Source organism: Colius striatus, chromosome 14 (genome assembly GCF_028858725.1).
Source record: "Colius striatus isolate bColStr4 chromosome 14, bColStr4.1.hap1, whole genome shotgun sequence".
NCBI classification, from domain to species: Eukaryota; Metazoa; Chordata; class Aves; order Coliiformes; family Coliidae; genus Colius; species Colius striatus.
The window spans coordinates 22,010,156-22,033,335 of record NC_084772.1 but is presented as its reverse complement, the minus strand read 5'-3'; the positions used below and the strand labels follow the sequence as shown (position 1 = coordinate 22,033,335).

At 42.3% G+C, this 23,180-nt stretch overlaps 1 long non-coding RNA gene across 1 annotated transcript in view; it reads right to left on the bottom strand.

Annotated features, from left to right (window-relative positions):
- LOC133626718 (uncharacterized) overlaps nt 1–23,180 on the bottom strand; it is a 209,348-nt gene that overhangs the window by 170,375 nt on the left and 15,793 nt on the right. The window contains exon 2 of the long non-coding RNA XR_009819741.1: nt 20,157–20,252. This is a non-coding gene — a long non-coding RNA (uncharacterized LOC133626718). The remainder of the gene's footprint in view (nt 1–20,156; nt 20,253–23,180) is intronic.

Sequence of the window (23,180 nt, the reverse complement as noted above, 5' to 3'; positions counted from 1 at the left end):
AAATTTTAATTACAAGCAGAGAATGATTAAGCTTCTTATTTAAAAGGAAAGACAGAGCTAGTCTGGTGGCCTTCTAGTAGCACTCCATAACATGACGGAAAGGCCTGGGCTGGCACTCAGCTCTCCAGCAGCCTTGCTTATGGGGCCAGCAGATGAAGTATAATCATCTGCTGGAAGGGCTCCAATACTTGTCTGGGCCTCTAAAGTCATTATTGCCTGGAAAACAGTGAAAGCTGGGAAGAGGCCAGGGTCCCTGCACACACAAAGCACTGGGTACCACCACTCTTCTTGCCCTTCCCAGAGAGGAGAGAATTGTTGGCAACGGTTGAATTTTGGGGGTAGGTTTTAGGTGTTTTCCTTTTAAGAGGCAGGGCATTTTTTGATGCTGCAAGGTCTTAAAGTGATTTAAACCATGGCACTTTCTGTGCATCTGCTCACACATCAGTGGTGTATTTGTGAATTGCGTCACATACAGCCTGCTTTAGGGAAATGATGTGAGTGGCAATGTAGGAAGCAGGCTGGGATGGGTTTTCTATGAAATTAGCTGCAAACACTGCTGCAAACTGGCCAAGTACAGTTACAGTGCTACTGCACACACAGGCATGGAACACAATTCATGAAAACTGCTGAAGTGCAACAGAGTACTGGGTACTCCTCTTACGAGTCTGATGCTTTTGAAAGATCCAGTATCAGCTCCTCAAATGAGGTGGTAACCTTTCTGCACCTCCAGCACATCCCTGACAAGTCCCTTGCTCCGTGGACACCCCTGCAAACTTCCCTGCTTCACCCATCCCCTCCACCCCCAGCCCAGTGCAGGACACTCGCCCCCAACATGCGCAAAAACCCCAAGATTACAGGACCCAGCAAATACAAGATTCGACTTCAAAGACATTAGACAAAATGTCATTTGCCTTCTGCTTTTCAGATTTGGGGTCCATTCAGCTCACGCTTTCAAAATTTTAATTAGAAATAAAAGCCAGGCTGCTTTGCAGTCATTTCTCTTTGAAGTTGGACATTTAAGTACAGAATCTGTTACCTGAAGACTATGCTAGAGCTATGGATTTAGAAAAATTCTGCCCAAAACACATGTCTCAGCAGATCTGGATCCTTATTTTGGTTTTATTTTGCCTAAAACTCTTCACATACATTCCTTTAGAAATTTAACTTTGAATTCCATGCAGTTTTTTCTTTTTGCACTTTAATGCATGTTTTTCATATCATCGAGACAAACTGCCTTTGTTTCAACCCAGTAATAACCACCTCCTTGCTCAGCACCTCTGTCATTGCCACAGTTAACAGCAGTGCAGATACACTGCTTAAGAGAGAGTTTCATTAACACCTGGAAGAAGAGCAGGGCCACATCTCTGCTTTCCTAAGGCCTTGGCTGCCAGGTGGGGAGCGGTGCAGGGCACAGGCACGCTCTGCACACCTTGGCAAAGCCCCCGTGCTTCACACAGTGCCTCATCTGGGCGAGGCAGCACATGCAGCCAGCCTCGCATGGCTGTGAAGGCAAGCACAAGCCTCCAGTCTTTATGTTTCCTCTTAACCACAAAAGCATACTTAAATCCTCCATGACTCGGTGTAATGGGATCCATCAGCAAAATACTCTTTCTACTGGAGGACTGTTATGTTTCATTGCTGAAAGAACTGAAACTTTTGAAGCCTCTCCTTAATTTTCAATGAAAAGCATTTGGTTCCAGGGTGACAGACGAGGCTCTTAAGAGCTGTTACCACCTCAGGTAATTATAAAATGACGGAAGGGGGGAAAAAATGAAAGCAAGAGTGCCAGATTAACACCCAGTGTGTTTGTGCAGGGCTACAAAGGCACTTCCACGGGTGCCTGCGCTGAGAGCTCACCTGTAACAGCTTCCATTTGGAAAGAAAATTGAAGGAGGATGGAAGGGAGGAAAGAAGAAATTGCAATTAAAAACTGAAATGCATTCCAGAATAACACATGAACTGGAATGCTACAAAACACTTTCAGGGAAAAGAGGGAATTTGTTGCTAGCTGAAAATAGTTCAGATTTGAGAGAAGAGTCTAAAAACTCTTGTGCAAGCTTGGGGCTGGCTCACACCCTAGGAACTGGAGGAGGTTTGTCTTTACCCTGGGAAGCAGGTAAATCTCAGCAAATCATAATTTCATTTTGACACTTAACTTACTGAACTTTACATTTAGTATAACTGGGGAAAAAAAAGATGAAGCACGACAAAACCAAGGAAAATAGGCTGAGCAAAGCCCTATGAAATGAAACTGTTGTAGCAGCAATAATTAGCTTTTTAATATGGTGAAACTGAGTAATGTAACAAATGCAGATAGACCATGCAAGAAATGTACAGACTAGAAGCACAAAAAAGCACTTGGCCTTGGTAAGAGATAAATTGAAACAGGTCTTCATGATGACAGCTGAACAGTGAGGTGGGAATCACACAACGCATGACTAACCAGGGCAAAGGCAGGAGGCAAGGAGCATCACCGAGGTACAACAGCCTTTAACCTTTGATACCCCGGCCCCTAAATCTAAATTAAAACAGAATAAAATGCAAGATTACTGGCCTATACATCCATAAAATAAATTCCTCCTAAGTTTTGGCCACTGCCAGCAAAGCATTTCTAGTGCTCTGTGGGGAAAACCTAGGCAAACATCTACTCCGAGTGGCCATGCTCACCGCCAGCAGCCCAGACCACGAGCAGCACTTGCACATTTTGGAACAGACAAGTGAGCAAAGGTGCTGCTCAACCAGGGGGGAATAATGGGAAGTGAGGGGGGCTTTAATAAACCAGCCCCATCATACGAGACTCTGTCCTCTTCATGTTTTAAATCGAAGCCTTTCCCGATATGGAACTAATTATCGCCATCTGCCGTCCCCATACTTATATTTCCTCTCTCACAGCTCATTCTTCAAAAACTCAGTAGCTTCCTCCCTTTACATTTGTAAATGCTGTTGACTATGGATAAAATCCATGTTTACTTTGTATTCGAGGCCCATAGGAAAGCTTGTTTTAATCATCAACAGATGTTACATTCAGCTCTGCTGTGCTTGGCACACAACTTCAGAGGGAAATAAAAGAAAAATCTTTATTTTAAATTTAAATTGTAGATTGTTACAGACTAAATAAAATGCCAAATTGTTATTGGAAACAACATGGCCACTGTAATAACTATAACTGACATTTACTTCTTACAATTATAAGTTTTTTTCTGGGGCTGTTTAACACAAGATGGTTTCCACATTTCGCAAAGGATTTTTTTCCCTTTTCTCTGAAATGATTTGCAATCAGGCCACAGACATTTGTAATTTATTTTTATTTAATACTTTCCTATGAGTTTATGAAATACTGGGATTATTATGCTATATACAGTAGATAGTTTTTGAATACGTACTCTCCCTCCGGACTCATATTTCAATACACATTATCCCCTTGAACTCATTTATAAACACCCATTATTCCCACAGACCCCGCTATAAACATGTGATATTGCTGTGGACTGTTTCAGCCTTATGGTCCTTTTTATCTCTGGCTTCTTTCCTATTTATATTCATCTTTGATGTCTGCACACACACTCCCCCCCATTTCCGCATCCCCAGGGGCTGCGGTGCCCTCCCGCGGCCATGGTTCAGTGCCCTGCAGGTACAACCCTGCAGGTACAGCTGGTACAGCCAAAGGTACAGCTCTGCAGGTACAGCTGGTACAGCCCTGCAGGTACAGCCGGTAGAGCCCCAAAGGTACAGCCTTGCAGGTACAGCCCCGCAGCCTCACTCCCACACATTTTCCAGGTGCCAGGAAAAGTGGGCTGAGGCTGGGGCTGGCCAGGGCACCTGCTGCACGTGTGCAGATTGCAGCATGCTCACACTCCCTGCTGATGTTATGGACTGATACTTTTTTAGCCGCTGGTGTGAGCAATAACAATATGATTGCCAAGCATTCATCCCACACCCACTTTGATCAGCTACAGCTTGGCCCTACGTATAGATACCAAACCAGAGCTTTAAGTGATAATTTCTCATTTCAGTTTTATTGCTGGAGTACTGAAGAGCCTACTTTGTGAGATTATTTAGCTGTTTAGTATTGTGCAGAAGTAAAATGGAATAAAATGTTTCAGCAGGAGAAAAAAATAAGAGAGAAAAATTATGCATGAGAGCTCTTTGCTGTACCTGACTGCCAAGAACAACTGAGGGGGCTCATTCTTCTGACATATTTTGCCAGACTTTGGAAGATGTTGAATATTAACCACAGCAAATAGTATTTGTCCACTTGATTCCTGCGTTAACAAAATACACAAGCCCAGAAATCACCACGTGAGACTCCAGAAGACTACAATATTGCAGCCTGCATGCAGCAGAGGGATGTCTTAGAAGCAAACAAAAGGTCTGTAAGGAACATATACTGCCATTTATAATTAAACTTCATACATTTTTAAGGGACAAAACCAGAGTACTTTGAAAGTAAGGGGCATCCCACACAGCCAGAGTGAATTTCAAGGGGAGTGCTGCCTTAAATTCCGATTCTTCAGAAGAGAGACATTTCTCAATTACTGCAGCATCCTCTTCTCTGTCCTTGACAAATGTACTCTTGCTCTGCTCACAGCCTGTCTGGAGTGTTACTGCAAAGATAATTCCCCCATCCATCACCTGGAGCATATCACACATCTCTGCAGCCCTCCATTAGCCACCTCTTCTCCCCTCCTCAGACACAAGCTCCTTCTTTTCGCTTTCATAGCTCTTCACAACTTCTCTCCATTTTACTGAACATCCTGCAGGCAGTGTGATGGGACTGCCCCCACCTCTGGCCCATACAGGCTGGCCACTTCTGCTCCCTACCTGCCAGCTTGCCAAACACTTTGGTGCTTCCTCCTATCCTGCTGTTCCAAACTGAGAGTCTACTATTATCACTGGCTGCAAAGGCAACACAGGTGTCTGCCAAAGCCCAAACTCAGACTCAGAACTGAGCACAGCTGCAGGTACCTGTGCACTTCAGCTCTTGCACAGGCTGTTTACCCTACGCATAATCCTGCTTATGCCCAGGTTGTAGATGCTGAATTAGCTGTGATGCAAAAGCCAACTATCAAGCTTGCTTTAAAGCCACAAGTCATTTTTGTCTAAAATCAGTTATGTCTACAACTCAGACAAATCAACTGGGACTTGTCCTCGGCACTCTGGATAACTGTCAGCTCAAACTCTGTGCACTCACACAGAAGAGCTATCACAAGGGCAGCAGTGACATCCCTCCACTGAACTTCCTCTGGTTTCTAAAGTCCTCCAAAGCCCACCATATTGTACTCAAAGCTTCATTAAGTTAACAAGAGAGGGAAAGCCTTGCTTTCTGTGCAGTCTCTGAACTTGTCAAGCCATGCAAAGATTATCCTCATTCTGCCTCAAACCCACACGTGCATCAGAAAGCTCATGAGTGCCTACAGTAAAGGGCTGTGTGCTCCCACCAGCAGCTCCCTCTCCCATCTGAGATCACATGGACATAAGCATGCAAATACATAACAATATTGACGGGATGATACTATAACTGCAAGTAGTTGCGGGATTTCACACCAAAAGGTGGTTTAGACACAAGCTTCCTGCATCTGTGAGTTTATGCATCAGGGTGTCCTGGAGTTTTTAGAGTAAGCCAAGACAGGAGCAGAAGGAAACTGTGCTGTACCTAGACTGATAGGGTGAATGCCACTGTAGGCTTTGGAAGGATGTGAGGGTTTCTATCTAAGATAATACAGCTATAGAAATGCAACAGTGCACATGCAGTTCCTTGGATGTTGCACACGTTTGTGCAAACATTCACCACCAAAAAAAAAAAATCAAATTCTGAGGAAATGTTGAGATCTAAACCAAAAAATCCCAGGAGGAAATAAATCATTTTCTTTTAAAAACTGCAAACTCTAGCCCAATGCAAACCAGCCTGGAAAGCAGCAGACTTATTTTACATCACTAGTAAATACTGGTATGAATTAACAGCTCATTAAGGAAAAAAAAACCTTTGCAAACCATGAATCTCAAAGGAAAGTCAGCAAAACTATCATCTGCAATTTCCAGTGTGTGAATAAATCTAAAGAGACGTCAGCATACAGAGTTCTTACCAAAAGCCAAACAAGCAGCTGTCCCCTGGCCTCCTGACCCTGACATCAGCAGTGCAATAAAACTCTTCCCATTTTGGGACAAAACCATTTGGTACCAGTACATGGAATAATACCTGCTGCTTAAAATACGGAAACATGGATAACAAATGCCTCCTGAAGATCCAGAAGAAACAGAGACTCGCACTGTGAAATATCCCCCAGGAATCCTGTAAATCATACTGAAATTTTACTTGTCCTGGAACAGGTTTGAAAATCTGTTTGTGGTTTCTCATACATTTTTAAAGGGTATCTGGTCAGTTCACAAATGAAAGTCCTTCAAATTCCAACATCACGATCTCTGTGCACATTACTTCAAATAGCCTGAAATTGCAGACAAATTTGCTCTAAAAACTCAATTATTTCTATAGTTTAAAAAAATTTTTACTCTCTATTCATATTATATCCCATTTGAGAGATCTGTGTCACTGCTTCATCCCTTTGTTCCTTCCCATCAGATCTGGCCGAGCTGTTAGGGCAAAGCCTTTACCTTCTGCTCCATGAACTGCAGTATTTCTAGTGTGAAATCCTGGGGCAGCTGAAATTACCCCGAGCTTCTCCCATTTACTTCAGTGAGCCTGGTTTCACCTCAGCACCAGTGAGGACCAGGCTGGGGCTAAAAACAGGAGCTGAAGAGAAATGCTGGAGGTGGGCTTTAAAAGGGGAGACAAAGGGACAAGGAGAACGGGATGCGTTCAGCACAGCAGTAGCGAGAAGGGGTTAATATTGCATTTAACATACACAAACAAGCAGTCTGCATTAGGCTTTAATTCCACTATTTAAATAAATGTGTTCATGTAGGAGGACCTGTGCAGGTTAAACATGGAAAGCACATCAGCAGGCTGTGAACAAGCAGAACCCAGGCTCTGATCCACATGGGGTCATCGTTTGGGCAGAGGAAAATAAATAGAATATGAAAAGACAAACATCTGAACAAAACAGAAATATTCAGATTCTCTGTCACAAAAAGCATACACTTAGTTACACGGGTTTGTTTGTGTGCTTAAAAATGTAATCATGTACAAAGGGAAAGGGACTGGAAAGTAAATAGGAAAAATCTGAAAGACATGAGAAGAAAAATGTAAGCAAGGGGAGAGAAAATAAATACAAGCAGGCAAAGGGAAGAGAGTATCTGAAGGGTTTTCAGAAGAGAAAATGCCAATGTGTACAATAAACCCTAGTGCAATTTTTTTGTGGGTATTAAGGAGAATTAAGCTCCTCTGTTGCTTTTCAGACATAATGGAGAAACACTTTCATGACATTTGTATATGTGAGGAGAGATCAGTGTGGTGTGAAGGTGAGAGTGTGCTGTAGTGAGTCCACAAACGTGCAGTGATGACTGCCTCACCACAGCAGCCATGCACAAAGTCAGTCACTGCAACATCCTCCTGCAGTCACCCATTGCATCTCCTCTAACCTCGGGACCTGCACAGCTGGATTACATCCAGCAACACACAGGGGGTAAGCTGAGTCTTGCACGTCTGACAACTCCGAGAACCATGAGGAGGGACACAATGGTGACCCCTTTGCTGATCCTGTGGAAACAGATCTCCCATTTCACCCAAAATGAACCATCCCATCAGCATGTTGGCCAAACTATTTCACTGTGAGGATGATGGAGCAGTGGAACAGGTGGCTCAGAGGGGTTGTGGAGTCTCCTTCCTTGGAGGTCTTCAAGACCCGCCTGGACATGTTCCTGTGTGACCTGATCTAGGTGAACCTGCTTCTGCAGGGGGGTTGGACTAGATGATCTCTAAAGGTGCCTTCAAACCCTGCCATTCTATGATTCTAAGATGGTTCTTTCCATGGAGGTCACAAATGGAAGCCTCTCCTAAAGCAAACGTATTTTGGCAAGACCTTTGAGGAAAATAAGAATGCTGAAAACAAGAAGACGTAACCCATTTCCCCTCATGATTAACAGAAATCAGGCTGACTAGCACCACCACCCCAATGGAGATTTGCATCCTGCTTTCTGAGCACCTGTGAAAATATATCTGATGTAGTAATTTCTCGGCAGGTGAATCTTGTTTACAGGCCCAACTGATGGCGATTTTGTTTGGAAGAGGCAAAGCTCTACAGTGTTTATCATCATTACAGAGCTCTGGGCACAATATGTAATCACTTTATGATAAAAATAAATAGGTCAGGTGCTACCCCGCATAAAAATCTCTGCTCATGCAGATGGTCACCTACATTTAATTTCCTTGACTACCTCTGCATCCATCCATCAACTCCTCTGAACTTGAAATTTAAAGTCAATTTGGAAAGCTATTCCAAGATAACCTTCAAAGTCATTTCCAAAAGTTATGCCTCTGATTGAGGATGACAGTCCAGCCACTCTTTGCTGTTATATCTTTGTGATCATAATTCATTGTGTTCACTCTGCATTGCATCATATTTCAGTGAGAGGAGTATTTTTTTAACAGCACATGTTAGCATACAGTTTATTAAAATGAAAACCCTCTGTCTCCTTTGTCACTTCTCTCAGTTCCTTGCAGTTCATCCCATCATTGCTCTCCATCATTAAACTAACACATCATACATAGATACGGTAAACACCAAATAATAATAAAGCAGACTTCTAATGTTGTGACATTCACAAAAGGTACAAAAATTAAAGCTGGGATCGTCTCTGCAGCCTGGTGTAACGCAGCTTTGACACAGGGTGCTCAGTCACACAGCATGGGAGATTTAAGAGAAGAATGAACAGGGATACACAAAAAGGCAGAAATGGCAAGGATTTTTTTTAAACTATAGTTTTATGACAGCTCATTATCATTTATTTTCTATAGTTTGTATCATCACTGAAGAAATCTCATGTTCAGACAACTCGTGGTGATGGAATAAAATGTCATACCACAACTACTGGATGGTAAGCTGCTGAATTATTCAAGAAACAGGAAATTATTAGAGGTTGTGTTTATGCAGAAACAAAAGTGCCCTGGTAATTCATAATACTCGAGATAGTGTAATGATTTGATCTGACACTTTGCATAACATAGACCACTGGAATTTTCTGTATTACTTCCAGTTTAAAGCTCAATAGTTGCACTTTAACGGCAGCTTTTGGAAAATCAGCCAATCTCAATTTTAAAATACCCACCCTAATAGCCATTAAGCTATTCCAGTGATTAATCACCTTGCCTGATTAGCATGTACATTATTTCCAGTCAAATTTTTGTCTACCTGTAATTCAATTCACTAACTCTCATTACACTTTTTTCTGCTGCCTTTAAGAGCTCTCTATTCTCAAGTTTCTTTTGCCCATGTAGGCATTTATTGACCGTGTTCAAGTCACCTCTTCAGAGCCTTTTGGATAACACAAGTGGCTTCATTTTTTTTTTTTTTTGCTCTGTCACCATAAAATAAATTTTCCACTTATTTAATAGCCCTCATGGATGTTCACTGCATTCATTTCAGCACCCTTTTCCAAGTGTTACCCAAGAAAGAGACAATATTCCAGAGCTGTTCACTGTGGCACAGAGAGATCATACAACCACTAATGCTACACAATATCCTCCAGGCCCTACATGAAAGGGCTGCACCAGCAGATTTCTCTGTAGTCACGCTAAAAGGAACGTAGGGTTCTGTCCAAGAGAAAACACACCACACACACCTCAGTGTCTCAAAAGAACGATCACACAGTTATTTTTAATTTGCACTTCTATTAATTCACAGATCACTAAGATGACACGTGATAACAGCTTTCCAAACAAGTGCTATTCCTCAAACCAGAAAGAGGGAACGTTTGCATGCACATCAAATGAAAAGCTGAGTAATGGCTTATCTAGAATTTCTCTTATCTTCTCTTCACATTTGCAGAGAGCAAAGTCTCTTAGGAAAATAGAAAACATTGCAGAATGGGAACGCTAGACATCCTTTACACAATCAAGTGCAGCTACTCCTTGCACAACACAGAAATGCCACAAATTGCAGAGACAATCCAACTCCCATCTCACCCCAAGAAGCCCTTCACAGAGAGCAGACAGGCATGCCTGGCCTGACAGCTTGCCAGACATCTACAAGTATCCCCAAACATGGCATTTCTCAGCACCGCCCTGCCACATCACATCCTGCAGGTTACCACGCAGCGAGCCTTGCTGGCAGCTGCCCCTGCACTGTCCGTGGCCACGACAGACTCAGGATGCAGAAAAGCATAAGATGACACCTACTGCAGATGTTACATGAAGGTATCCACGAGTGAGGAGAAATACAACCAAGAGCTCTTGAAAGAAAATAATTTATTCTTATCCAGGGCTGTCCACCTTCTTGCTAAACAGCACTTAGATTATACTACCAGAGTTTACCAAAGGGCCAGATAGCAAGTAAGCATTTATATGATGGTGGTGACACAAAGCTGGTGACCACTCATGCTCTGCAACCCTGCCCCAAAGCTGTCACTTCAACTCATTTGACATTTCAGTACATGAACATTAAAAGCACCGAGGACAAAACCAATCCAAGTTACATTCTACATTTTAAATATTCGAGCTGCTTCTATTGGGTTCAAGCAAATTAGAGCTGTAATTAGTGTGCATAACCCTACGCCTTGATGAGACCTTTATGTTTCATGATTGAAGTCATAACCAAAAGAAGGAAACTGGTGAACACCTCAAGAACTTTTACTGCAGAAAAAGCAACCTTTGCCTGCTACTGGAGGTACATATTTCACCACATCAGACTTCAATTACTTTTTAAATAAAGAAAAATGGCTTCCTTTAAAAGACATCTAATCAAAAGAAGCAAGGTACCAGTTTCATTTTGAATGCTGGACGCTTTTCTGCATTTGCATGGGACAGGCCAGTGTGACCAGATCCAACCCTGACTCTTGGATATTTCTCTTAGCTGTGCTAACAAGCTGTTCTGAAGCTGCAAGGACTCCTCACAGGCTGTCGGTGCACAGAAGCACACTGCAAACCCACATAGGCCCTTCCTTGCACAGAAATAGAAAGACAGGACCACTCTGAGCATTTAAAGTCCTCCAATGCTGAGGACTCTTCTCCTTCAAACACACCCATTAAAACAGCACAAGGGACTCCATGAAAATGGGCACCTCTGGATATACACACAGACATCTTATGAAGCCACGGTCACCAAAGAGCTGAGTTTTTTTGCTCCCAAGGGCAGCCCCTGTGTGTGCAGCTGCTCAGCACCCGAGGCTGCAGGCAGTGTCCCATAAGCCCAGCTGCCCACAGACCAAACACGGTCAAAGGCTTGTTCCTGTAAGTTCCCAAGAGTAGTCTCACCAGCACGTGCAGGCACCAGAGTTGCTGCAGGGACTCCCAAGAGTAACTACAGAGGAAGCCGACAGAATACAAACACTTTTCAGCTATTGTTTTTAATTTTTCAGGAGAGCTGTGTGCTTTTCAAGTGCATTTCAACAAAAGGCAGTACCTTTTATTTTTATAAATAGACAATTTTGAAACGTAACCTCTTTAAAAATTATACAATTTCTTACAGCTTAATTAATGCCAAAACTTGATTTTCTTTCTCAGGAGTGTATTAGAAAACTGCTATTAATGTAATTTAATTTTTGTTAGGACGGCATTTGTTTTTTATTTAAAAAAAAAATAGGTGGTTCTGAAATCCTGGCCTGTCAACATTGCTTAAAACATTCCTATTCCATGCCTCTATGTAATAAATTAAATCAGTGTTTTAATTGTGCCCATGCTTTGTGGTTCCTGGCAGTACAAAAAGATCTTCTGTGAATGCACGTCCCAAAAAATCCTACCGAGTGATTAATTACTAGCCTGGAAGATATAAATATGCTTTTCAGTAAAGACAGTATGGACTGCTGGAAGCTTTGGCCTTATATATCTCTGTAGATCTCCTCCACCCGGCAGACATCATCTTAATTCAAACAAGATCCCGGCTTCAATATTTACCGGCAGTACAAAATCCATCCTCTGCCCTATTTAATTATTACAAGGTATATATGTTTGAAACTGAGGAATACAAAGTATGTTTCTTAGTATTTTAGATTTCTCCAAGATTTCCTGATCCTTAAATAAGCTATCCAACATGGTATCTGAAGTCCTGCATGTTCTGGACAACATAGATGCTAATAAAAGCATTATTCTGGAGGGGCTGAGTAAAGACCAGCCAAGTTGTTGGTCCCAGCCCTGTGTATTATTTTCCTCCCTGTGATTCTGTGCTGTCGCAGCTGGTGGCTTTGCTCTCTCCTTAAACCCTTATTCTGCTCCAAATCAGCTGTGGGAGAAGTTAGTGATATTTGCAGCCTGTTCCCAGCTTGTCATATCATAAACATACAAAGGGAGGAATTTTTATTTTCCTTCCCACTGGAACACCATCAAAATTCAAACTGAAGCTATTCCACCTGCACGTCTGGAGCAAGTCAGTGCCACCCTAGCTGACCAGAGGGGTCCAGCTGGAGCCCTAGCAGGAGCTTCCATCACCTCAGGGGGAACATCTCTCAGCAGGGTGATGAGCAACAAGCAGGAGATAATTCAGCAGAAGGAAAACTAATAAAAAACATCAGCGAGGTGAAAGGACCTGGAACCAACACACCCAGGCCACCAACACAAGCCAAAGCAACCTAAGTGGAGACTACAGCTTAATGGCCTGAAAGAGGGGACTGATGGATAATAATCTAGCTCCTTATAATAAAGAACACAATTTATTTCAGTACAAGCAAGAACATGACAAACGAAGACTAACTCTATCCTTACTCTTTGAAAAGGTCTGTCCATAGTCAAGGAACGGATTGAAATATGAAAGAGAAATGTGTGCCTCTTCTGAAGATAGAAGACTAGAGTTTTGCAATTCTCTGAGCACCAAAATTCACTGAAATCACTGGTGCCATTGTGATTGCTCATTAACAACACACATCTTCCAGCCAACGTTTTTCATTTGGATCCTGTGAGAACCACAAATCAAACACACATAAGAAGACAGCCAACTTCAACTGAGGAAGGGTCTTTAAAAAACAAGAAAGAAAATAAACCTTTGATAAAATAATTGCTTCTACTGTTATTTTTTTTGCTATTGCTTCAAAAACAATTTCTCTTTCTTTCTTGTTCATCTATCTGATGTCCTGCTGTTGAGCAGATGAAAGGTCCAGTCTCTTTAAAATTTCATGCAGGGCTCTTTAGAACATCGCAGTTTTAAATGCCCATGGCAAAGACAACAAACTGTAGCAATAAATGGAAAGCAGATGAAAAGCCCTGTTTATATACTTCATAAAGGTAGTGTGTGCAACAGAAGGTACATTTTCACACCCAGGCATGGTGGCAATAACCATTCTGAAAACCACTGAACCAGAAAACTTCTATTCACCAAAGTATTGACCACAACTCAGCATCTCAAAAGCTGTCTGCCACTTAGCAAACCTAGGTGCTGTACAATTATATTACCCAGTAAGAAAAGTTTTCTTCTCCTTCTGCCCTAAAACACCAAGCTTCTTCTGCCACTGTACTAGCCTGACCTTAATGACAGAGGACGCGTACTTGTGGCTGCTTTAAGCTGTGCAAAGTAACAACCTTGGTGGGATAAAAGCATGAGTTGTGCAAGATGGATATTCCAGTACAGTCACAGGCAACAGCATGGACCACAGACACATCCTACCACTATCAGGTTCTTTTTGCTCTGGGCACCACCCTGTACATTGGGAGAGGAGTCTGTAGAGATGCACACACACTGACACAAGTGGCCTGGATTCAAACACAAACCACTAAGAAGCAGCTGTTCCCAAACTTTTCTAAAGGCTCTCATTTCCTTTTTCTGGAAATGCAGCACATTTAGGAATTAGGATGCAGCACTATTAGGACAATGAGGAGATTTTACTGACATTGCCTTCTGATAATTTTGCTACTCACCAGTAGCATGTTTTTACCAAACTCAGGACAACAGGGTCTCACAACCTATTTCAAGTTCCTACAGCTCGTGACCCAGCGTGGTAAGCACCACCTGAGGCAGCAACATTCACATCTGACAGGTTTCTGTGGTTTTGTTCTAGCATCTTTTTGCTCATACTAAAATCTAAGGTATTTTACCAAAATGGTCACTGAACTTAAAATCGAAAGCCACAACATCTGTTTCCTGTATCTCTGATATTGCTGCTCTTATTTACAGCATACACCACTCATGGCACTCTTGACAACATATTTTTGTAGCTCACTGTAGCTTAGAAGCATAGGCATCACATCTGTGGTGCCAAAGAACCTAGAGAGGAACCAGTGGACTGGGATGTGCGTAAAATCTGGAGGTATTTGTGCAGGTTCAATAGGCTAAGATTTCTGATTATAAAAAGTGCCCAGTCACCAAGCCTCAGGTTTGGTTTCTACTTGCTTCCTTCTTCAACAATGATTACATTAGATACTGAATTTGAAATTCCAGCTGCAATGGTTTGGGGATTTTTGGCTATGCACAAAGGAGCAATTTAAAAGGGACATTATTTTCACACTATGATCCAAAAATCTGACAGACTCTGAATTATTGAAAGAAATATTTTAACAGATACCATGCAAGAAAAATTTCAGCTTTAAAGAACTACAGCAAGCTATCAGTTACTGAAACAGTGAAAGACATTAAACCAATAATGGTTTTGTATCAACTCTTGAAAGATTATTCATGTATTAAAACAAGAAAATAGACTTTTCTTGGAAAGTCACATCACTGTAACACACACATAGGCTTCAGAAATGTAAAAGAGCTATTGAGGCATGTTTTTGTAGAAGGGATTAACTATAGATCAGTTTCAAGTTTAAATCTTTATTTTGTTTGTGTAACACTGAGCCTTCCGCACAGTCACATCCAAACAATTCCTGTGCTTTACTCTGAACCAAAACCTGGCACTGAGGAGGGAAAAGGGGGGGTCAGCCTCAGCCCCTTCCCCCCACTGCTATGGTCACTCTGCCATTCCTCCAGCACTGGAAAAATCCAACGCCCAGGTGAGTGCCAGCAGGAGGTGCTTGCTTCACAGGATTTAATACACACTAGGCTGCAGAATGTCTGTTGCTGCCTCTGGAAAGGGCCACACTACAGTTAATAAATATTAAAACACCATGGATCTCCATCCTGAAACCTAGGGCTTTGTTCAGCAGTTGGGTGGTTCCTTGCCAGACTGCAGCCTTGAAGACCAGGCAGATGAAGCTTTCAGCTTTGCAGGGAAAAAAGCTATAAAAATAATATATAATCATATATAAAACATGTGATGACATGCTGCAGAGGGAAGCTTTTATTGACAAAATCAGTTGAAGAGGCAAGGCAATGGCTGGCTGCATCCCACTCTGAAGTCCTGCCCCTAATCCCTGCTAGTGTCTGCCAGCCAGTACATCGCATCACCCCCTGCACTGCACGGGGCAGCACGGCCAGCCCAGCCCCAGCACAGGGCTGCCAGCAGCACAGCAAGGCAGCAACCAGCCCACCTGAGCACAAAAGTGGAAGCATCCTCCTTAGTCACTCTGTGCCATTAGCTTTAGTCAGTTGAAAGCCCATTTGTGCTCAGCCTTTCTACATCTGTGATTTCCCCAAAGTCTGGACTTCCTGGTTTACTGCTCAAGCACTAAAACTCAGCTCTCCTTCCAGAAAGTATTTTAATCTAAAAATAATTTGAACCATGTTTATTTTTAAGAACTTTTACCCTCTCAGAAACAATGTTTAAAAGAAAGCAACTTTAAATGTTAATACAGAGTAAATAATTGCTGTTGCTTTCCTTGCAGATAAATCACTTTTAATCTCTTTTTTTTTTTCAAAAAGAAAGATCAAAAGTAATATTAATGGTGCTGGCCAGGGAGCAAAAGGACATTCCCAGACATTCACTGCTTTCCAAATATGAAAAACATATTAAATATCTCTCTTAAAACAAGATGTTTTCCTCATGTTTCCTTTGGGGGAAATCTGCTGGGCGCATTCCTCCCCAGGCAAGGCTCAGGCATCACCAGCTGGGCTTGGTCAGGGGAGCTCCCACTGTGTGCCAGTGCTGCCTGGCACGCCAAACCTACCCACATCCAGCCCTCACCACCTGCCTGGGTGCCCAGCAGGCCCCAGCACCAGGACATCCTCATCCAGACACAGATGGATGATAATACTCCAGTGGCACAGCCACAGGAGATGCCTGCACCATCTCACCTCCCCTGCCCATGACCAGCCCTGTGCCAGTTGCCCACAGCAGCAGGCCTGATTTACACGTGTTCTGCATCAGGAGTCATCCTGAGATTTTTTCCAAACTTTTCTATGAATGCACACACATGGAAACCCCCAGCCCATCCAGCTGTCACCACGGCAGTCGTCGATCAAACACCACAGGCAGATTTTGCTTTTATTGAATCACGACCTGTGATTTCTGCTGCAGCAGGATCAGAAGGGAGAGAAGCGCACTGGGCAGCATAAGGAAATACAATTAGGGTTAGTCCCACATAACATCTAGTAAAATTGGTTTTCCTTCAGCCAGTTCCACCCAGGCTGGCACAGAAGCCCAGCGCACCCTTAGACTTCTTCACTCCCCCATCAAGAGTGGAAAAACATGAGTCAGTGGAAATGTGCTGCCTCAGGCACACAACTTACAGTAGCAAAGTGACACTAAATCCACAATTTTAGGCTTTATTAGGACAAAAAGAAGTGGGGGGAAGTGATGTTCAGTGTATTAGCCACAAAGAAAAGGCCACCAAAACCATCGTTACTCCCAGAGGTTTTGTTCCCCTTTCCCCCCACATAAAGACTTTTTAATGATTTTAAAGACACATCAAGAAAACACAGACTCTTTCTTCCCATATGAGAACTGGGGAATTGCACCACCAGCCCGGCTCCTCCACCCCACGGCAGGACAACACCCAGTGTCCTACTACTGGTGATGCCACCACCAGCAGCTGGTCAGGCACACAGCCACCTGCTGTAATGCCCCATTTCCGTAGTGCTCCCTTGTCCTGTTCCAGACATGTTAAACCACACAGGGCTACAGCCTGATGCCTACTGACCAACCTCCCCCCAGCATGGCTACAGGGCACAGCACCTCTGTGGACAGTCTGCTTGCACCCCCAGCTCCTGAAAGACTGGCTCCTAGCTAAAAGGAAAGGGATGATTTTGTTTTCCCAGCAATAAATGCTTCTTCTCACCCCCTCATCAGTAATTCTTTCTCCCCTTACATTTACGCTGCTCCCTGCCAGCAGCAGGACAGATCCACAGTCAGGGGAAGGCTGCCGAGCAAAAGTCAAGTCTACTGTTGGATTTGGTTTATGCATTTATTTTTAACTCTAGACAGTCACCCTAATTACTTTTAAAGCATGTGAATTCTGCTCACATGAATTAGAGTTTTCTGTCCAAGTAATTTTCCTGAAAGAGTTCTTTCTCTAGAATAAGCTTCTCATCTGCTAATCCACCAGAGCCACACCACCGACCTTCCCAAAAGAAAAGAATGTTTTTCTCTCAGATGTATGATATATGTACATGTATGATTAAAACAACAGAAAAAATAGCTTGTGAGAAAACTGACATGCAAACAATACTCAGATCCTCAGAAGACAGGATAGATGCCTTTTAGCAAGGAAGATTTCTAAAAAGCCAAATAATAATAAAAACCGTCTAGGTCCCTCACTTTTTCAGCCTTGCTTCTGTCTGCCTCACCGGGATCTTTTTAACGGAACAGCAGTAGTAGTTGAACTTTTATCAACTCCTAATGAATTAGGATTTTACACATTTATCATCCCTTATAGGAAAAATTTCCCACATACCCCAGAGACCAACAGCACGAAGCACAATGCAAAGTGATAAAACTTGTTGGAATGTTCGTAAATACAGATCTTCAAAATGTTTTAAGGTGAATTGTATGATAACGCTCTATTTCCCTGCCCTTGGTGAAAGCAAATCAAGTGTGAGCATCACCAGACTTGTAAAATAAAGCTATTCAATATCTCGCATCAGTACAGAAGCATACTGCATGGGCCAGATGTTACAAATCCTATCAGAACAGGAATTAGCTGTCTCTAACTTACCTGCCAGCTCCCAAGTGCAAAGCTCTACGCTCCAGTGGCCGCTGATGGCACCTACGTCACCCACAGAAAAGGAGGACACAGAAGATGCTTCAGCTGAGGGGTCTGACAGAGTCAGAGGTGGCAGCAAGAGTCCCTCTGCACCTGTCAAATGTCCCATCTGGGTACTGACAGGACTGATAAAATTTGTGAGATGTCTGGGAACACAGCAATAAAACTCAACAACGCCTGTCCTGGCCTGCGGTGAGAGAGCAGAGTCTTGAGGGTATCAGCCAGCTGTGCCCGGTCTGGTGGAATGCTATGCCCTTTTTTGAATTATAGCACCAAAAACCAGCCTACTGAAATTGTTTTCTGATTCACTGTTAGATTATTACTCAAACAGAAGATATACAGTCTCAAGTTATATTGAAAACACTGGGAGAAGAAAATCCCGAGTTTTTAATATATTGATTTAAACTTCTGTTAGACAAAATCACTGTAGGCCATACCCTCAGCTTACTGTTTGAAGGTGCCTCTGTGCCACTGCCAATACTGACGACAGACCTGTCACACTCAAGATGCCACACATAATTGATACAGTAAAAAACAAACAGAGAAAATATAAATAAGTGAGGCTTCTTCCTAACCTTTCTGCCTTTCCTAGGAAAGAAACACTTATCCCTGCTCCAGCAGTACTTAGATAAGCACACACAGAAAGCCTACAGGCTACAGTTTTTCATTTTCCTCTTGGCCGATCTACAACTAAGCTGCCAAAACAAACAAACTTTGCCTTCCAGTCAAGCTCAAAATGAACCAGCACAGTGAATTTTTATGTCAAAAAAGGAAGCAGGAACAGTTAAAATGCTTAAAATATCAACACTTTTTTTCCAGAAGAAGAGAAAATAAATTTACAAAGACAAGCTATTAAGCAATGATTTCAGCTGCTAGTTACACAGTCCTCAAAGCATCCAATACAGTATCACAATCATGGTCATCTTTCTAAAGTCAAGGAAGAGAGAAAGTTTGGCCCTATGACATCAGGGAATAAAAAATAGACTTTTTAGGTCAGAAGAAGAACAAACACATATTTTAAAAGCTTTCTCATCTAACTTATTCCTTGCAGAGCAACAACTTCATTAAACTACAAGTTTTTTGAGTGACATTTCTCCTGCCCAGTAGAAGCTTCAGAAACAACTTGGAGAGGAATCTGACGTCTCCTTGCTGACTCAGAGCTTCAGGGATGCCCCAAGGTCACCTGGGCAGCCAAGAGCCAGCTCAGCTCTAAGGAGCTGGTATTGATAACGTCTGGAGACACTGAGTTTTCTCCATAGGATCCAAACTACTTTCATTTCTAGACTGAATTTGAACTTTAAATGATTAAATATTTCATTGTGCATTGGAGACCTGAAGGATGAACTTTTCAAAAATGCTGAAAACACAATAAGTAAAATTAAGATAACATAGACCCAGAGACTGGAACTACCACCTCCTGCAATGCCAGTCAGCACATTTTAGTGTTGTTTTGGCACAGTTCTGCCTCTGACAGGCCAGTAACCACAAATAGTGCTAAACCCCAAGATGCAGCAGAGTGGTTGCAGGCTGCCCCAGCTAGCACCAGCACAGCAGCTCACCATGTCCTGCATGCACAAAGCCACTCAACATGTTTCACTGAACCAATGTATTGTGTACCGCCTCATGCAAAATATTTGTGACCTCTTGGTTCATTAAAAACAACATTCCTTTTCATTCCATCCTGCAAGCTACTTGCTTTTCAGAATGGGCAAGGTGCTATCACCATTAGATAATGCTCATGCTGACCACTCCAGCAGGAACGTGTAGCCCATGGAGTGCTCCCATGGGCCATATGACAAGGGGAGCACTTAAGATTGCTCCAGCATCCCTCACACCAGCCCAAAATCCCACACTTGATGAGAAACAGCTTTCCATTTTTCTTTACAGCTCTTGGCAAACAGAAGATGCAAACCTCACAATGTAAATATCCATAGGGGAACACCACAAAAGAAGCCACTCAAAGTGCTCTGTTCTTTTCAGCAGTTTTAACAAATTCCCAAAGACCAGCAAAGTAAGACAAAGTTGTGCAAGTAACGGGTACCTGTGTATGGGGCAGCAGACCTGGAGACCCAATTATTGTAGCTTCACTCCAGTGCAAGAAGTTACACCTGTGCACGGCTCCCAGTTCCAGCCTCCTCTGGAAAAAAACACAAGAGAATGAATGTATTTCCAGGTTTGTGACCAACCTTGCAGTGCACAGGAAAATAAAAGACAAGCAAAAAAATGAGCACAACTTGCTTTTTTCTGCTTATAAGACTAAGCTCTTTAAAACAATTCTCTTTAAGATTAAAAACATACAGAAGGTTTCTTACAGAACTGTAGCTGTGTCCCCATCCTCAGCATGTACATTTGAGCTATAACCAAGCACAAATGTGCTGCTTCATTTATCTCCACTCTTCTCATTAAACTAATTACTCTGTAAAGCACTTCAAGTACTTCAGAATACCAGCATACATTTCCAGCTTTGCTCAGTTCAACCTAGACATGAGGAATGTCCGTGGATCCTGTATCTTGGAATAAGATGCAAGTCCCAAATAGGTCTTGGAGCAGTCCAGCACTATTTTAAGTTACCAACACCTAAAGCACCAGGGAAGTTCTATACAGTCAAGGAAAATCTCTGGCAGCAGAAGGCACTGAGCATTTTGAATCAGGAAACCAAGGAAAAAGATTCTGTTCAGCAGTTAAGGTCTCAGACAGTCCTTCAGAGGGCTTCCAACTACCCTGATCCTGTTCTTTCCAATGCAACTGGAGTACATGATCTTTTTTCCCCGAGGCAGGTTTTGTCATGCTACATGCTTACAAACATGGCCCTACCGTATTTTTTTAATTCTCTTTATGAACAGGGAAGTACCACGATGAAAACAGTCTTTGTTTCTTATCTGCACATCATTTTTGCTTGCAGTAATTAAAAGAAGTTTCTATTCTTTTTATTTCTGCAGTGGCAACACAGAGAAGAATAAACTGGAGCCTGCCTGCCTCACACACCATAAACAGAAGCATTCACTAAGCTCTGACTGTAGAGCCCTTATTACTGATGATAATGTATGAGACAGAAAGAAAACAGATGGGTTTTTAGAGGCCAGAGCCTGCAGTTAAAGGAAGAAGGGGGGAAGAAAAAAATTATCAGATTTTAGCTTGTAAATGGCAATTTTTCTGGAACCATTGAAAAAGAATGAGGATTCCATGATGTCACTTTTACAGCCAATGTTCTGACTATAACCACGCTTTACTGACCTGCTACTTTGAAGTACTAGTACAGCAATTCACCACTTTGCTGCATAAAACATTGTCGAATGACTGATTTTAAATAAAAAGCCCATTTTGTGATTCACATACACGAAAGTACAAATCTCAAGTACCTGCTGTGTCAAGTAAAACACATAAAGCATTATCAGGAAAACACACTGGAAAAATGTGAGTGCCACATAAGGAGTCTGGAAGAGTAACTTAAAGTGACTGATGTGATGCTTGTCTTCTTTTATGTGCTTTTGCCTTTCTTCCACTTACTGCACTCATTTCCCTTTAAAAAAATTAAAAATTCCCCTGTATACACTGCCTCTCCTCAGCCCTGTCAGAGGATAACACAGCATTAATAAAATAAGTAGGTAACTATACAGACTGAAACAGAGCACAACATATTATACATGGCTCCTCCTGAAGGACAAGCTTTGACCAGGAATTTGTGTGGATAGAAAGACCAAATTAATTAGAATTTTGTATGTTCTTTTCCTTGGTATTCGCATAGAATAAAGAGAAATTATTTCTACAACATATATCTTGAGACAACTGCAGATCCAGCACAGAACCAGGACAGAGTAGGTCCTTGGAACACACATTTCCAATATTTCACTATTATTTATTCCATAAAGGCTTAAGATAGCTATTAATTTGGACACAAATAAAATGAAGTATTGTCTGCAGAGATTTTGGAATCTAAGCCTTGAATGAACTTAGCACATAAACTAATGTAGCACTATGTGTATTGTACTCCAGTCAGCTTTGATAGGCCCTGCACAAACCCAGTGCCAGCCCCTGCCCTCGACACCCTTAACACCAGCACAGGCTGAGAACACACCGGAGGGATGGGGAGCTGTGCCTGAGGCTCCAGGAGAGGCAGCAGCAAGTCTGCAACCTACCCCAGGATCACCACAAGACTAGTGTCCTTTTTTAAAATAAAATAATCCAGCTGAAAACTATTGGGAAGACACGTAAAGCAGGCAGCTTCGTGCACCTGAAAAGCCTGATGGCAGCATGAGCTTGGGTCATGCAGAGCAGCCTGTACCAATGCATGAGTTCTTCTTGCCCTACTCCAGCTGCAACACAGCCACTATATTCATGTAGCCCAAGACAAGTCACTGTTTTTTACTGAAAACAAGCTAATACGAACTGAACAGTCAGCTCAAGTCTTCAGTGATGACAAACAAATTGCTGAGAAGTTACTCCCCAAATACAGATGAAGATTTGAGTCCCTTTCTGAAAACAGGCATTGATCAAAGACACATTATTGAGCTGTGGTGGTACCACAGTCACAGCTAATGGTTTCTGAAACACGGGTCAGGCCAGTCAGGGAGAGCAGCAAGAGGAAGAAAACTCTGATTGCTACGGACAAGTAAGTGCTTCTCTAGAGAATTGAACTTCATCCTGCCCCTTCTACAAATTTCAGCCACTCGGTGAAATCAGACTTGCCAGAGGTAGTCACTAATTGTATGTTCCACAGATACTGACCTCCAGCCTGCTAATAGGGGTATCGTTTGCAACGTGCTGTGTATTTTCAGATACTAAGTTAATGGGATTTGTTTTCACACATAGAATGCTCAACAGTGCTAGATGCTTTGAGACACGCAGTCTAGACAATTTTCAATTTGATCTCATGGAGATTCTGAGTGAACCCTGCCTCTGACATTTCCATAATTAGAAGTGTTTGACATTACATTTTAACAGCATCATTTTTATTTAGCATTTTTGTGTGCAATTAATAACCTAGACTAAAAATAACATTTATGTATATATACATAAATGTATGAAAACCAAGATATTTTTTATATAGCATTTCATTTGAATACTT